The sequence below is a fragment of the Myotis daubentonii genome, chromosome 4, assembly GCF_963259705.1.
Source record: "Myotis daubentonii chromosome 4, mMyoDau2.1, whole genome shotgun sequence".
NCBI classification, from domain to species: Eukaryota; Metazoa; Chordata; class Mammalia; order Chiroptera; family Vespertilionidae; genus Myotis; species Myotis daubentonii.
In genome coordinates this window covers 11,866,531-11,882,479 of record NC_081843.1, presented here as the reverse complement: position 1 = coordinate 11,882,479, position 15,949 = coordinate 11,866,531, and the positions used below count along the sequence as shown (strand labels likewise).

Below are 15,949 nucleotides of genomic sequence, written 5' to 3'. Positions count from 1 at the left end.
TCCGGGATGGGGAGAGAGGCTGGGGGAGTGGTCAGTGTTTGCCTCTGTCGAGCTGTGGTCGCGTAGGAACCCGGGACTGGCCGGGGGCTCAGTGAAGGGGTTTGGGTAGGGAAAGAAGTCAACGTCTGAGGAGGCTCTTGTGTGTCCTAGGATGTGCACCTGTGGGATATGGGAGTTAGTGTGGCGGCAACCTCCTCATGGGGCGGGCAGTCAACCTACTGGAAAACGGGACTTGGTAAGGGAGGGGCGGGCGGAGACCGGGGAATGCTCTCTTCTTTGCCTCGATGTTAATCATGATGTTCAGCGCCAGGGACTCTGTTAGTGCTGGCAAGCAGCACCTCGAGAAGCTTCGTAATAGCCCTTTGCATTGAATGTTGTTATCCCATTTTGCAAATGAGGTAACTGAAGCTCAGAGAAGTTAAATAACTTGCCCCCGTCCAGCCAGCCAGCAAGGGGCAGAGTGAGAAAGGAACCCAAACTCTGTCTCCGGAGCTGAATTGTGCAGTTTGAGGTTTGGAAGGGGCTTTGCTTTAGAGGCCCTTCATTTCAGATGCTGCAAATGCAGATATCTGCAAGGGCAAGCCTAGTGGGCTGGATTGGGCTGTGACTGAAAACCAGTCCTTCTGAAAGGGAAGCTTCTCACTCGGCTACTGCCAATTACTTTCTTGGGGGCACCTCTCAAAACACCACGAGGGCCCATCCATCTGAAGGCCAGATGCAGCGGTGGGCCACCATCTAAGGGTCCCTGATTAGAACCCTGGAATTGACCATTGGAAGCAATCTGAAAATTGGCCGCGCTGGTGTCTCATTTTGTAGATGGGAAGGCTAATGTCTGGAGAGACCAGTGGGGTCTGCGCTGGAATCCAGATCATTTTTCTCATTTTACCACTGCCCCTCACTTCTGGTGAATTGGTTCCTTTGTGACATCCACTTAATGCAGTGTGGAAAAAATTTAATTAACGGTCTTGTTATGTGCTTAGAAGACATCTTTGCCCTTTGTACTTCAGAGGTAGTATAAAATGTCATTTGCCAACTTGCCCTATGGAAAGGTCAGTATAATATTGCTATGGAACAATCATCAAATCTTTTTGGTCTCAGGATGCCTTTATACCCTTGCCTCAAAAGAGCTTTGTTTATGTATATCTGTGCTATTTAACGTATCAGAAATTAAAGCTGAGGAAATCTTAAACATTAATTAATTTAAAAATGACCCATTACTTCTGAATATAATAATATCTTTAGTTAAAAACAGCTATATTCCCCCCCCTCCTGCCCCCCCCCCCCCATTAGCAGGAATAGTGGAATTATTTTACATTTTCCTAAATTTCTCCAATATCTGGCTTAACAGAAAATAGCTAGACTCTTGCCGGGGCCAGTGTGGCTTCGTTGATTGGGCATCGTCCTGTGCACAGAAGGGTCTCCAATTCGATTCCCCTTCAGGGAACATGCCTGGGTTTCGGGCTTGATCCCCAATCAGGGTTCATGTGGGAGGCAGCCGATCTATGTGTCTCTCACATCAATGTTTCTCTCTCCCTCTCCCTTCTCTCTCTCTCAAATCAATAAAAACATACTTTTAAGAAAAAGAAAATAGCTAGACTCTCATTTTGGCTTCAGCAACCAGACTGTTGTGCTGTTATTTTATTGATGTATATGAAAAATCAGGTGTCTCACAGATATACAGTGGTAAGGGAATATTTTAATTGCCTTTTCTGGTTAACTTTTTTGTGCTCTGTTACTTTAAAATCCATTTGTCTGTCTTGCTTTTTCATTGGATATTTTACCCATGTATGATTTTATAAGTTAGGCATTGGTCATTTGGAAAATGTTACTTTGGTGATTTATGCAGTTCTTCCAAATGTTTACATTGGCAATCTCATTACACAGTATAAAATGGCATATTATTACATAATATCAAAAACACATTCATTAATATCATCACCTATCTCATTTTTGTAAAGAGAGTTTAACTGTTGGGATGCTATTAAACTCAAGGTAGTACAAACAAGCTTTCTATTTGTTTACGCTTGAAAGCTTGAATTTTATCATTAGCAACAGATATTGTCAGTTGTTTCCCTGAAGTGAAAGGTTTACTTTTGTATTTGAAAAAGGGTTTGCCAAACCACCCAAATCTGAATAACTATAGCTTGTCTGTTCTTTCCCCCCCTTTAATGCTTTATTGTTTAAAGTATTACATGTCTCCTTCCTCCCGCCCTTGACCTCTCCCCAGCACTCCCACCCCCCAGCACATGTCCTCACTCCCCTAGTGTCTGTGTCCATTGCTTATGCTTATATGCATGCATACAAATCTCTTTGGTTAATCTCTTACATCCCTCTCCCCCAACTCTCCCCTGCCTTCCCTCTGAGGTTTGATCTGTTGGATGCTTCTCTGTCTCTGGATCTATTTTTGTTTATTATATTCCACAAATGAGTGAGATCATGTGATATTTATCTTTCTCCCACTGGCTTATATCACTTAGCATGATGCTCTCCAGGTCCATCCATGCTGTTGTGAATGGTAAGAGCTCTTTCTTTTTTACAGTAGCGTAGTATTCCATTGTATAGATGTACCACAGTTTTTTAATCCACTCATCTACTGATGGGCACTTAGGCTGTTTCCAAATCTTAGCTATTGTAAATTGTGCTGCTATGAACATAGGGGTGCATACATCCTTTTTGATTGGTGTTTCTGTTTTCTAGGGATATAGTCCTAGAAGTGGGATTACTGGGTCAAATGGGAGTTCCACTTTTAATTTTTTGAGGAAACTTCATACTCTTTTCCACAGTGGCTGCACCAGTCGGCATTCCCACCGGCAGTGCATGAGGGTTCCTTTTTCTCCACATCCTCGCCAGCACTTGGCGTTTGTTGTTTTGTTGATGATAGCTATTCTGACAGGTGTGAGATGGTACCTCGTTGTAGTTTTGATTTGCATCTCTCGGCTGATTAGTGACTTTGAGCATCTTTTAATATGTCTCTTGGCCTTCTGTATGTCCACTTTTGAAAGGTGTCTATTTAGATCCTTTACCCATTTTTTGATTGGGTTGTTTATCTTCCTTTTGTTAAGATGTATGAGTTCCCTATAAATTTTTGAGATTAGACCCTTATTGGATATAACATTCGCAAATATGTTCTCCAATACAGTGGGCTTTCTTGTTGTTTTGTTGATGGTTTCTTTTGCTTTGCAGAAGCTTTTTATTTTGATGTAGTCCCAATTGTTTATATTCTTTTTAGTTTCTATTGTCCTAGGAGCTGTATCGGTAAAGATATTGCTATGATATAAGTCTGATATTTTGAAGCCTATGTATTCTTCTAAGATTTTTATGGTTTCCCATCTTAAATTTAAATCCTTTATCCATTTTGAGTTTATTTTTGTGTATGGTGTAAGTTGGGGGTCTGGTTTCATTTTTTTTTTTTTTTGCATATATCTGTTCCATTTTCCCAACACCATTTATTGAAGAGACTGCCTTGACTCCATTGTATGCTTTTGCCTCCTTTGTCAAATGTTAATTGAGCATAATGGCTTGGGTCGATTTCTGGGTTCTCTGTTAGGTTCCATTGGTCTACATGTGTGTTCTTGTGCCAGTACCACGCAGTTTTGAGAACAGTGGATTTGTAATATAGCTTGATATCTGGTACTGTGATCCCTCCAACTTTGTTCTTCTTTCTCAGGATTGCCATGGCTATTCAAGGTCTTTTTTTTATTTCGTATGAATTTTTGGAGACTTTCTTCAAGGTCTGTGAAATATGCTGTTGGTATTTAATAGGGATTTCATTGAATCTATAGATTGCTTTGGGTAGTATGGACATTTTAATTATTATTGATTCTACCAATCCATGAACATGGAATATTATTCCATTTGTTTATGTCTTCCTTTATCTCTTTTTCAAATTCCTGTAGTTTCCTGAGTACAGTTCTTCTTACCTCCTTAGTTAAGTTTATTCCTAGGTATCTTAATTTTTTTGTTGCAATGGTAAATGGGATTATATATATAGACTAGGGGCCTGGTGCACGAAATTCGTGCACTGGGTGTGTGTGGGGGGTGGGGGGGGAGTGTCCCTCAGACCAGCCTGCCCCCTCTCACATACTGGGAGCCCTCAGGCGTTGACCCCCATCACCCTCCAATCGCAGGATCGGCCCCTTGCCCAGGCCTGACGCTTCTGACAGAGGCATAGACCCCCATCACCCTCCAATCGCCTGATCGGCCCCTTGCCCAGGCCTGATGCCTCCGCCAGAGGTGTCAGGCTTGGACAGGGGACCCCCATCTCCCCCTGATCACTGGCTCTGGCCCCCGCCCAGGCCTGAGGCCTCTGGCCCAGGAATCATGCCTGGGCAGGGGACCCCCACCTCCCTCTGATCGCTGGCTCCACCCCCCTCCCAAGCCTGACGCCTCTGACCCAGGCTTCAGGCCTGGGCAAGGGGACCATCATATCCCCCCAATCCCCGGTTCCGCCCCCCACCCAGGCCTGATGCCTTGGCCAGAGGAGTTGACCCTCATCACCCTCCGATCACCAATCACTGGATCGGCCCCTTGCCCAGGCCTGAGGCCTCCGGCAGAGGTGTCAGGCCTGGGCAGGGGACCCCCAGCTCCCCGCGGTTGCAGGCTCCGCCCCTGCCCAGGCCTAACGCCTCTGGCTGAGGCGTCTGGCTTGGGCAGCGGGGACCCGCAGCTGCAGCGGCCCCGCGATCGTGGGCTCCGCTTTAGGCCCAGGCAAGGGACCCCTAGCTCCCGGGACTGCCAGCTTCGACCGTGTCCAGCTCCCATCGCTGGTTCCACCCCTATTTCCTGCTATCACTGGCCAGGGCGGCAAAGGCGCCTGATTCTCTGATCATGGCTGGGGGGCAGGGCAAAGGCGGCCCCAGGGCCGCCTTTGCCCTGCCCCCCAGCTCTTAGCTCCCCCCTGGGTTTCTGATCACTGTCAGTGGCAGGGGGCTTCTTCCTGCTTTCCCTTTCACCTCCCTGCATTGTGCCTACATATGCAAATTAACCGCCATCTTGTTGGCAGTTAACTGCCAATGTTAGTTGGCAGTTAATTTGCATATAGCCCTGATTAGCCAATGAAAAGGGTATCGTCGTACGCCAATTACCATTTTTCTCTTTTATTAGATAGGATTATGTGAGTTCATTATCTATATACTAGAGGCCCAGTGCACAAAAATTTGTGCACTCGGACAGGGGGTCCCTCAGCCCGGCCTGTGCCCTCTCCCAGTCTGGGACCCCTCGGGGAATGACCACCTGCTGGCTTAGGCCCGTTCCCTGGGGGATTGGGCCTAAGCTGGCAATCAGACATCCCTCTGGCAGCCCGGGAGCCCTCGGGGGATGTCCACTTGCCAGCGGGGAGCAGGCCTAAGCTGCAGTCAGACATCCTTAGCACTGATGAGGAGGTGGGAGAGGCTCCCACCACCACCGCTGTACTGGCAGCCATCAGCCAGGCTTGTGGCTGAGCAGAGGTCCCCCTGTGGGAGCGCACTGACCACCAGGAGGCAGCTCCTGCATTGAGCGTCTGCCCCCTGGTGGTCAGTGTGTGTCATAGTGACCAGTCATTCCCAGTTGTTCTGCTGTTAGGGTCAGTTTGCATATTACCCTTTTATTATATAGGACTAGGGGCCCGGTGCACGAAATTCGTGCACTGGGGGTGTGTGTGGGGGGAGTGTCCCTCAGCCCAGCCTGCCCCCTCTCACATACTGGGAGCCCTCAGGCATTGACCCCCATCACCCTCCAATCGCAGGATCGGCCCCTTGCCCAGGCCTGACGCCTCTGACAGAGGCGTCAGGCCTGGGCAGGGGACCCTCATTTCCCCCCATCACTGGTTCTGCCCCCAGCCCCCTTCGATTGCTGGCTCTGCCCCTTGCCCAGGCCTGATGCCTCAGCCAGAGGCGTAGACCCCCATCACCCTCTGATCACCTGATCGGCCCCTTGCCCAGGCCTGACGCCTCCGCCAGAGGTGTCAGGCTTGGACAGGGAACCCCCATCTCCCCCGATCACTGGCTCTGGCCCCGGTCCAGGCCTGAGGCCTCTGGCCCAGGAATCATGCCTGGGCAGGGGACCCCCATCTCCCTCTGATCGCTTGCTCCACCCCCCGCCCAAGCCTGACGCCTCTGACCCAGGCTTCAGGCCTGGGTAAGGGGACCATCATATCCCCCCAATCCCCGGCTCAGCCCCCCGCCCAGGCCTGATGCCTTGGCCAGAGGAGTTGACCCTCATCACCCTCCGATCACCAGTCACCGGATCGGCCCCTTGCCCAGGCCTGAGGCCTCCGGCAGAGGTGTCAGGCCTGGGCAGGGGACCCCCAGCTCCCCGCGGTTGCAGGCTCTGCCCCTGCCCCTGCAGGATGTCTCTGGCTGAGGCGTCCGGCCCGGGCAGCGGGGACCCGCAGCTGCAGCGGCCCCGCGATCGTGGGCTCCGCTTTAGGCCCAGGCAAGGGACCCCTAGCTCCCGGGACTGCCAGCTTCGACCGTGTCCAGCTCCCATCGCTGGTTCCACCCCTACTTCCTGCTATCACTGGCCAGGGTGGCAAAGGCGCCTCATTCTCCAACCATGGCTGGGGGGCAGGGCAAAGGTGGCTCCCAGGGCCGCCTTTGCCCTGCCCCCCAGCTCTTAGCTCCCCCCTGGGTTTCTGATCACTGTCAGTGGCAGGGGGCTTCTTCCTGCTTTCCCTTTCGCCTCCCTGCATCGTGCCTACATATGCAAATTAACCGCCATCTTGTTGGCAGTTAACTGCCAATCTTAGTTGGCAGTTAACTGCCAATCATAGTTGGCAGTTAATTTGCATATAGCCCTGATTAGCCAATGAAAAGTGTATCGTCGTATGCCAATTACCATTTTTCTCTTTTATTAGTGTAGATAGAGGCCTGGTGCATGGGTGGGGGCCAGCTGGTTTGCCCTGAAGGGTGTCCCGGATCAGGGTGGGGGTCCCGCTGTGGTGCCTGGCCAGTCTGGTTGAGGGGCTGATGGCTGTTTGCACGCTGGTCAAGCGCCCCCAGCCCCTGTGGGGACTCTCACCCCATGGAGGTTTGGCCAGCCTAGGTAAGGGGCTGGTGGCTGTTTTCAGGCTGGCCACACCTCCTTTAGGGGCGGGGGGGTCCCTACTGGGTTGCCTGGCTAGTCTGGGTGAGGGGCTGAGGGCCGTTTTCAGCCTGGCCAAGCCCCCGGCAACAGAAGCTCCCAGCCTCTCCTTTTTTCCTTTTTTTTTTTTAATTCTGAGATTTATTTACCTTCTATAATTGAAACTTTGTAGCCTTGAGTGGAGCTCAGAGCTGGCCAGAGTGGGCGGGAAGCTTGGCTTCCTCCATTGCCAGGGGCAACCCAAGCCTCCTGCTTGCTGCAGCTCTGTGGCCATGGCCGGCTGAAAGCAGGTATCTGGGGTTTATTTATCTTCTATAATTGAAACTTTGTTGCCTTGAGTGGAGCTCAGAGCTGGCCAGAGCGGGTGGGAAGCTTGGCTTCCTCCATCACTGGGGCAACCAAGCCTCCTGCTTGCTCCAGCTCCATAGCTGCCGGCCGCCATCTTGGTTGGGTTAATTTGCATATAGTCTCTCCGATTGGCTGGTGGGCGTGGCTTAAGTCATAGTGAAGGTATGGTTAATTTGCATGTTTGTCTTTTATTACATTAGATATAAAACCCTAATATGCAAATAGCCCGAATGGTGGAACAACCAAACAACCGGTTGCTATGATGTGCGCTGACCACCAAGGGGTGCATGCGGAACATGGCAGGCGTTGGCTATAGCGGGATGGGGGAGCAGGTGAGCGGGGGTGCTAGACCAAGGTGGGGCGCTGGTCGCTGTCATGGGGCGAGCCTCTGGTGATTACTGAAAATTCTTTGCTCTCACACGCTGTGATCCTGTACACACCATCAGCGGTGCGAGCGGTAGCTGCCGGCCCTGATACCCCCTCGGGGCTTCTCCACTTCCCCCTGCTCCTGAGGAGCGATTGGGGCCGCACTTGCCTCTCACATCCACTGCCGGTCCTGCTCGCACTCGCTGCTGCCACCTGGTTCCAGTTCTGATCACTTGGCGCCATCAGCGGGTGTGAGTGGTGGCTGCTGGCTCTGATTGCCCCTCAGGGCTTCTCCACCTCCCCCTGCTCCTGAGGGGCGATCAGGGCAGCAGCCGCTGCTCACACCTGCTGCTGGTGCTGGCCCCAATCGCTCCACACTGTCAGTGGGTGTGAGTGGGGCCGGTGCTGTCAGTGGATGGGATTGGTGGTGGTGGGAGCGGGGCTGCTGGCAGATGGCGAATTGGGGGCCATGGTGGGAGGGGCCAGGAGGGGGCGTGGAGGATGGGCGAAGACCCACCCCTGTGCCCACTGCAGCCTCCTGGACTTGTGTGTCTTTTTCCTTCACCAGGTTAGGGAAGTTTTTATTATTTCTTCAAATAGGCTCTTGATCCCTTGCTTTCTCACTTCTATGATGTGAATGTTGTTATACTTAACGTTGTCCCATAATCTATCCTCATTAAAAAAAAAAAAATCTTGTTTTCTTTTTGCTGCTCTTATTCGTGTTTTTTTCCTGCCTTGTCTTCCAAATCCCTGATTCGATTCTCTGCTTCATGAAGACTACTGTTTATTCCTCCCAATATATCCCATATTTCTGCCTGGTCCTTTTTATGGTTTCTATGTTCTTTTTCATGCCTTTGAGCATCCCTATAATCATTACTCTGAACTGTATAGATGATAAACTCCTTGTCTTCATATCATTTAGTTTTTTTTTCTGGAGAATGCTCCTGTTCTTCCATTTGGGACCTGTTTCTTTGTCTTTCCATTTTGGCTGCCTCTTTGTGTTTGTTTCTGTGTATTAGATAGATCTGCTATGACTCTCAGTTTTCACAGGGTGGCCCTATGTAGTAGGTGTCCTGTGGGGTTCAGTGGTACAGTCTTCTTGATCACCTGAGCTGGGTACTCCAGGAATGTCCCTTGTGTGGGTTATGTGGGCTCACCTGTTGTAATTGAGTCTTGATTGCCATTGGCCCATTCGTGTGTGGGATAAACCCTGAGATTTACTGATATGAGTCTCAACCCAGCCATGGTGTTGAGCTTCTCTACAGGTTCTCACCACACCTGTGGAATTCGCCTCAGCATGGTTTGGTGCCTGCTGAGATCTCTCTTTGGATATGTGGCTTGTGAAGCTTTTTGGATCTTGCTCTGCTGTTGTCTGAAGCTGGCCACTGGGTGTGTCGGTTCTGGGTTTCTTGGGAGGGACTCTTGTGAAGGCCAATGTAAGATGTTGCCTGTGACTGGCCCTTAGCAATCTCTTTGGATTTACAAGTGATCCATAGTTTGTGGCTGTCTCTGCTGGGCCTGAGAGCACATGAGTAGGACCAAGATGAGCACCAAGTCCAGCTTTTTCCAGCACTGGGCCTGAGGACAGATCAGCAAAGGTCCCACGGCACCCCTAGATCCGCTTGCTTCTGTCTGCTGGCTGCCTGCTAGGCTCAGTCACTGAACGAGCATCTGGCTGTACTTGAGTTGCATGAGGTAGGTTCACAGTAAGTCAACAAGTAGGGGTGAGTTGAGTTCACCAGATTGATACAGATTCAATCTTGGTGCCAGTGCTGGGTCTGAGGCCACTCAGTAAATATCCTCAGGTATACCAAGTCTAGTTGCCACCCGTTAGGTCCTTGCATACCTTTTTATTGGGCAGGGTGTCTGGGACTTGTCAGGGTGAGGCCTGCAGAGTTTATCAGTCCCAAATAGACCAAGATTTGGCTGTGTGAAGGGAGGGCTCTGCTCTGGTGGAGTGTGGGAGGGAAAAATAGGCCGTGTTCTAGAGCCACACAGATAGTCTGTCCCAGATCCTGCTGGGAGGAGACAGCTCAGCAAGGTGGGGCTGCTGGGCGTGGGAGGATGGAGCTAGTGGATCCTCCATGAGGGTGAGGTGCTGGTCAGGCTTCGGGGAAGGGTGTGTGTGTGGCCCCTGCCCCAGAGCCACACCACTCAGTCTCTCGTGGATTTTGTCTTGACCTTGGCAGGGCGGAGCCACTGGCAGTTGGGTGGGTGGGTCCCCTGGAGCCATAGCCTGAAGGTGGCTTTAGTGGATCTCCTGTGAAGGGGAAGTGCCAGTCAGGTTCATGGGAAAGTAGGGGAATGGCTCTTGCCTCAAAGCCATACAGCTCAATCACTGACACCCTGTGAGTCTGCCCAGACTTCTACACCCTGGCCAAGGCAGCTGACTCCACAGCAGGGCATAAGCTCCACAAGGTGGGGTGAGAGGGAGTCCAGAGGATGGGTGAGGCTATTGCTTTCCCGCAGGCTGATGCTGCGTGGAGGGGAGTGCTCCACCCAAGTAAGACGGCACCTGCAGTGTGGGAGAATGATTCTGGTGGCTGTCCCTTCAGCTCTCTCTCCAGAGCCACAAACCACAGACTCCTCACTCCACACTAGTCTGCTCTGTCCTCCCTCTGCAGAAGCCCAGGGTGAGTGTCTGTGAATTAAATTTGATGTGTTGGCCCCTTAAAAGGGTGCCTATGTCTCTAGTGGACTCCCAACTCTCTGGCAAAAAGAAACCTGCTGCTTTTCACAGCCAGATGTTACGTGGGCGCCTCTTTCTTGTTCTGGTGCTCTGGACTGGGGAGCTTGGCTTTGCCTGCCCACAGCTAAGACATCCCTCTAGACCAGCCGTGGGCAAACTACGGCCCGTTTGAAATGAATAAAACTAAAAAAAAAAAGACCGTACCCTTTTATGTAATGATGTTTACTTTGAATTTATATTAGTTCACACAAACACTCCATCCATGCTTTTGTTCCGGCCCTCCGGTCCAGTTTAAGAACCCATTGTCGCCCTCGAGTCAAAAAGTTTGCCCACCCCTGCTCTAAACCCTCAGCTTCCCCCTGACCCCACCTGTGGGCTCTGCCTGCCAGTCTCGATGTGGCGGCTTCTGTAAATCCTTGGTTATAAGATTTCTCTTCAGCTAGTCTTCAGTTGGTCATTCAGGATTAATTCTATAATTTGGTTGTAATTCCAGTTTAGCCTTGGGAGGAGGTGAGTGTAGCTCCTACCTGCTCTGCCACCATCTTGGATCTCTTTAAAAATGACATTCTATACAATATACAATGTATGGCTAGTTCAGCTGGCAACTCAGTCATGCAAGTGTTTTCTGGGATCAGCCATTGTATTTGGGCTTGTAGCAGAAATACTTTAAGTGTACTTCTCATTTTTTCATTCAAAATATTTAAAAATGTTTACTCATGGGCTGGTGTAATAAGACAACTTCTACTTTTTCTTCAGGACACCATAAGTAAAAGTGATTTTTTTGTTTGTTTTATTGTGAGTACATGTAAGTAAAGAACAATGACTACTCATACAGTTTGGTGCCATTGCCTTGTAGCCACTTTAGGCTACAAGCAGTTTTACCTACTATTGCTTTTGCATCATCAGTAGAAATGATCAACACAGTGAAAAAGTCTTAGAATTATGATGAAAATTGTTTTGTGCTTGGGAACCTCTCTTCCTCGCAGGATCAGTGGAACACATGTTGAGAAACATTGCTAAACCATTTTCAAGAAGTCTGCTTAATCATCTCTAATTGTTGTCATCTCAGCTCTCCTAGAGCAGTTGTTCGCCAACTTTTCGGACCTCATGGACCACCAGTGGTCCGCGGACCACCTTTTGGCAACTGCTGTCCTATAGCCTTGTTATGCCCCAATGGAGGAACCTGTTCATTTTCACATTGGTTTCAAAGAAAAAACTGTGTTGTCTTTAAGAAAGTATTTGCCCTAAGATTAGATTTGATATTCAAAGGATCCCTTTTTCCATTTCCATTTTTAAAACTTTGACTTATATACCTTTTTATAGGCACATATTTATTGGATAAACCTTGATGAGTTGTATTCTACCCAAGGTAGATAAGCCTTATTAGGGCTCTGCTCTGGTCGAGTGTGCGAGGGAAAAATAGGCCCTATTCTAGAGCCACACAGCTAGAACAGACCTTTTCCACAACCTGTTTCCTGGCCCATTGGTTTTGGCCTTGGGCTCTGTGATGCACTGTGATGTAAAGCAGGTAGTTTTGGGGGCCATATAGCCAGTCACCTTGAATTTTAATCTCAGCTGTTACCCTGACCTCTCTCAGCTTTAGTTTTCCTGTCAATTGAGTGGAGATGATGATGAAGCTTACATTGTTTTGTTTGGTAATTCATTGGTGAGTCTCTCATTGTGGATTCAATGGGACTATGCACGAATGCACTGAACAGCAAGTCTAGCATAAAAAAGTGCTCCTACATGGTAGCTAATGCTCTCTGCAAATGGGCAGACTTCCTCCAAACCACTGGCAGGAGAGGGAGGAGGGGATCTGATGAAGCCTCTAGCACAGCGGTTCTCAACCTGTGGGTCGCGACCCCTTTGGGGGTCGAACGACCCTTTCACAGGGGTTGCCTAAGACCGTCGGAAAACACATATATAATTACACTAGGGGCCCGGTGCACGAAATTCGTGCACTGGGTGTGTGTGTGTGGGGGGAGTGTCCCTTAGCCCAGCCTGCCCCCTCTCACATACTGGGAGCCCTCAGGCATTGACCCCCATCACCCTCCAATCGCAGGATCGGCCCCTTGCCCAGGCCTGACGCCTCTGACAGAGGCGTCAGGCCTGGGCAGGGGACCCTCATTTCCCCCCATCACTGGTTCTGCCCCCAGCCCAGGCCTGATGCCTCTGGCCCAGGCATCAGGCCTGGGCAGGGGACCCCCAGACCTCTCTGATTGCTGGCTCTGCCCCTTGCCCAGGCCTGATGCCTCAGCCAGAGGCGTAGACCCCCATCACCCTCTGATCACCTGATCGGCCCCTTGCCCAGACCTGACGCCTCCGCCAGAGGTGTCAGGCTTGGACAGGGGACCCCCATCTCCCCCCGATCACTGGCTCTGGCCCCCGCCCAGGCCTGAGGCCTCTGGCCCAGGAATCATGCCTGGGCAGGGGACCCCCATCTCCCTCTGATCGCTTGCTCCACCCCCCGCCCAAGCCTGACGCCTCTGACCCAGGCTTCAGGCCTGGGCAAGGGGACCATCATATCCCCCCAATCCCCGGCTCCACCCCCCACCCAGGCCTGATGCCTTGGCCAGAGGAGTTGACCCTCATCACCCTCCGATCACCAATCACTGGATCGGCCCCTTGCCCAGGCCTGAGGCCTCCGGCAGAGGTGTCAGGCCTGGGCAGGGGACCCCCAGCTCCCCGCGGTTGCAGGCTCCGCCCCTGCCCAGGCCTAACACCTCTGGCTGAGGCGTCTGGCCCGGGCAGTGGGGACCCGCAGCTGCAGCGGCCCCGCGATCGTGGGCTCCGCTTTAGGCCCAGGCAAGGGACCCCTAGCTCCCGGGACTGCCAGCTTCAACCGTGCCCAGCTCCCATTGCTGGCTCCACCCCTACTTCCTGCTATCACTGGCCAGGGCGGCAAAGGCGCCTGATTCTCCGATCATGGCTGGGGGGCAGGGCAAAGGCGGCCCCAGGGCCGCCTTTGCCCTTCCCCCCAGCTCTTAGCTCCCCCCTGGGTTTCTGATCACTGTCAGTGGCAGGGGGCTTCTTCCTGCTTTCCCTTTCGCCTCCCTGCATTGTGCCTACATATGCAAATTAGCCGCCATCTTGTTGGCAGTTCACTGCCAATCTTAGTTGGCAGTTCACTGCCAATCATAGTTGGCAGTTAATTTGCATATAGCCCTGATTAGCCAATGAAAAGGGTATCGTCGTACGCCAATTACCATTTTTCTCTTTTATTAGTGTAGATATTGTTTTTGTGATTAATCACTATGCTTTAATTATGTTCAATTTGTAACAATGAAGTTGGGGGTCACCACAACATGAGGAACTGTATTAAAGGGTCGTGGCATTAGGAAGGTTGAGAACCACTGCTCTAGCAAAACAATAATCTTCATAATTAGCTCACTCTTCGTTTAAAAGAAAAAACAATGTTTGATATTTTTGTTTTCATGAAGGTAAATTGGCAATGTGTGAGTCTTCTGTCTGTGAAAATGTTCACCTTTATGTTTAAGTCAAATTTCCTCCAGTGCTTTAAAAGTACGAGATGGTTTAGAAAAAAAAATTCTACTCAGTTTTCAAGGAACATAATAATTAGACAAAAGTTCAGCACATCAGTATAATTACACAGGATTTTAAAGCTGCTCATTTGCTTTTGTTCCCCCTCCAGAGCAAATATTTAACATTTCCCTGTTTATACTGTTCATTTGCTTAGCAAACTCTCTCAAAGAATTAATAATGCGCAGATGAAATTTAGCCTAGCTTGTATAAATAATCCCAAGCTACAAAATGGGTGATGGTTGAATCAGTAAGGTTTTATAGAAAGCATGGTGTCAGCATGTCTGGTCTCTTCTGTTCTTGTGTGATTTTCACCTGGACTACAGGGGATTTGTCTCTTTCTCTTACGCAAAATAAGCCAAGCAAAACAAGACAAAACAAAAAAACCAATAAAACAAAGCAGGCATCCAGCAGGCAAAATAAATGTGTGGTCCATGTAGTCTTTGTGTCTGTTCTCTTTTCCTTCCTTGGTTCCCATCTTGCATCTGATTCATTTCTTTCCTCTTGATATTTTCGGTATTCATTCCACCCTGTCATTTTAGGGGACTCAGCACACAGTGTTTTGCTTATTTTTCCTCAGGGCATTCATTCAGGGACTCCTCAACATTTCAGTGCCTCTGGGCACTGGCATGCAGAGATTTCAAGATGAGTAAGATTGAATTCAGGTGAAGGGTAAATGGGAGTTCATTGTACTAGTATCAAACATTTCTGTGAAGTTGATTATTTTTATATATAAGTTAAATATTTTTTAATCCTTCGAAAATAGAGATATAGCAAACTTAAAAATGAATTCTTTATGCCAGATATTACGAATCGGGAGCCTCTGGCTGAAATATAGCCCGCAGGCATGTTTATTTGGCCCATATGTTTTGTTCTTTACATGTTTGAATTAGCTCTTAACATTGAAAAATTGGGAGATTTCCCAGAAATAACTGATTATGGTATTTTCTTTAAAATATCAATAAAGTCTGTTAACTCCAAATTAGAATTCTGCCTGGCCTCAGTTCCCTCACAGCTGGAGCAGAGTGGAGAAGGGAGGGACACTGTCCAGGTCACCACAGCACCTGCCTAACTGGTTTCCCTCATGGCATCTGGTACCTGGCTGGGCCCCAGAGGCATTTGAAGTTACAGTCCTGCTCTAGTATGAACTTGTGATATGCGGAATGGCAAACTGGACTCTCTCATTGTGGGTTCTTGTTCGACGAAGTTTGAAGAATAAAATTCATGACTGATTTGGCTCGGTGGATAGAGCATCAGCCTGCGGACTGAAGGGTCCCGGGTCCGATTCCGGTCAAGGGCATGTGCCTTGGTTGCGGGCACATCCCCAGTGGGAGGTGTGTAGGAGGCAGTTGGTTGATGTTTCTCTCTCTTCGATGTTTCTAACTCTCTGTCCCTCTCCCTTCCTCTCTGTAAAAAAATCAATAAAAATATTTTAAAAAAATTCACAGACTAAAAGATTTTTAGCAAAAATGTGGAAGTTTATTGCTAGCATATATAACACCCCTCCCCCCCCAGGAAGGGGTCCCCCAAATAGGAGAGCCCTCTCTGTCTCTCTAAGATGGGAAAAATACCCCCAAAACAAACAGTCCTCTGAGTCTCTGTTTATGGGTTTAAAATGCTGGCAGCTCTTGGTATATATACGCTACATTCTAATTAGACCCCTTTCCCATTTTATGTCCCCTGTGCTTTCCTAATTGGCTCCTTTCCCCTCTTTTCCTTACATGGTATCACCTCCAAAGTTTCAAAGCCCACCCGGTGTCGCTCTCTTCTTCTTCCCCTTATCTTGTAACATTCTTTTTTTTTTTAAATTGCAACTCAAACAGTTTTTTTTTTAAATATATTTTATTGATTTTTTACAGAGAGGAAGGGAGAGAGATAGTCAGAAACATCGATGAGAGAGAAACATCGACCAGCCGCCTCCTACACATCCCCCACCAGGGATGT

General features: G+C 49.4%; 1 protein-coding gene across 6 annotated transcripts in view; it reads left to right on the top strand.

Annotated features, from left to right (window-relative positions):
• Positions 1–15,949, top strand: part of KATNIP (katanin interacting protein) — a 207,708-nt gene that overhangs the window by 234 nt on the left and 191,525 nt on the right. The gene's annotated exons all lie outside the window — the stretch shown is intronic.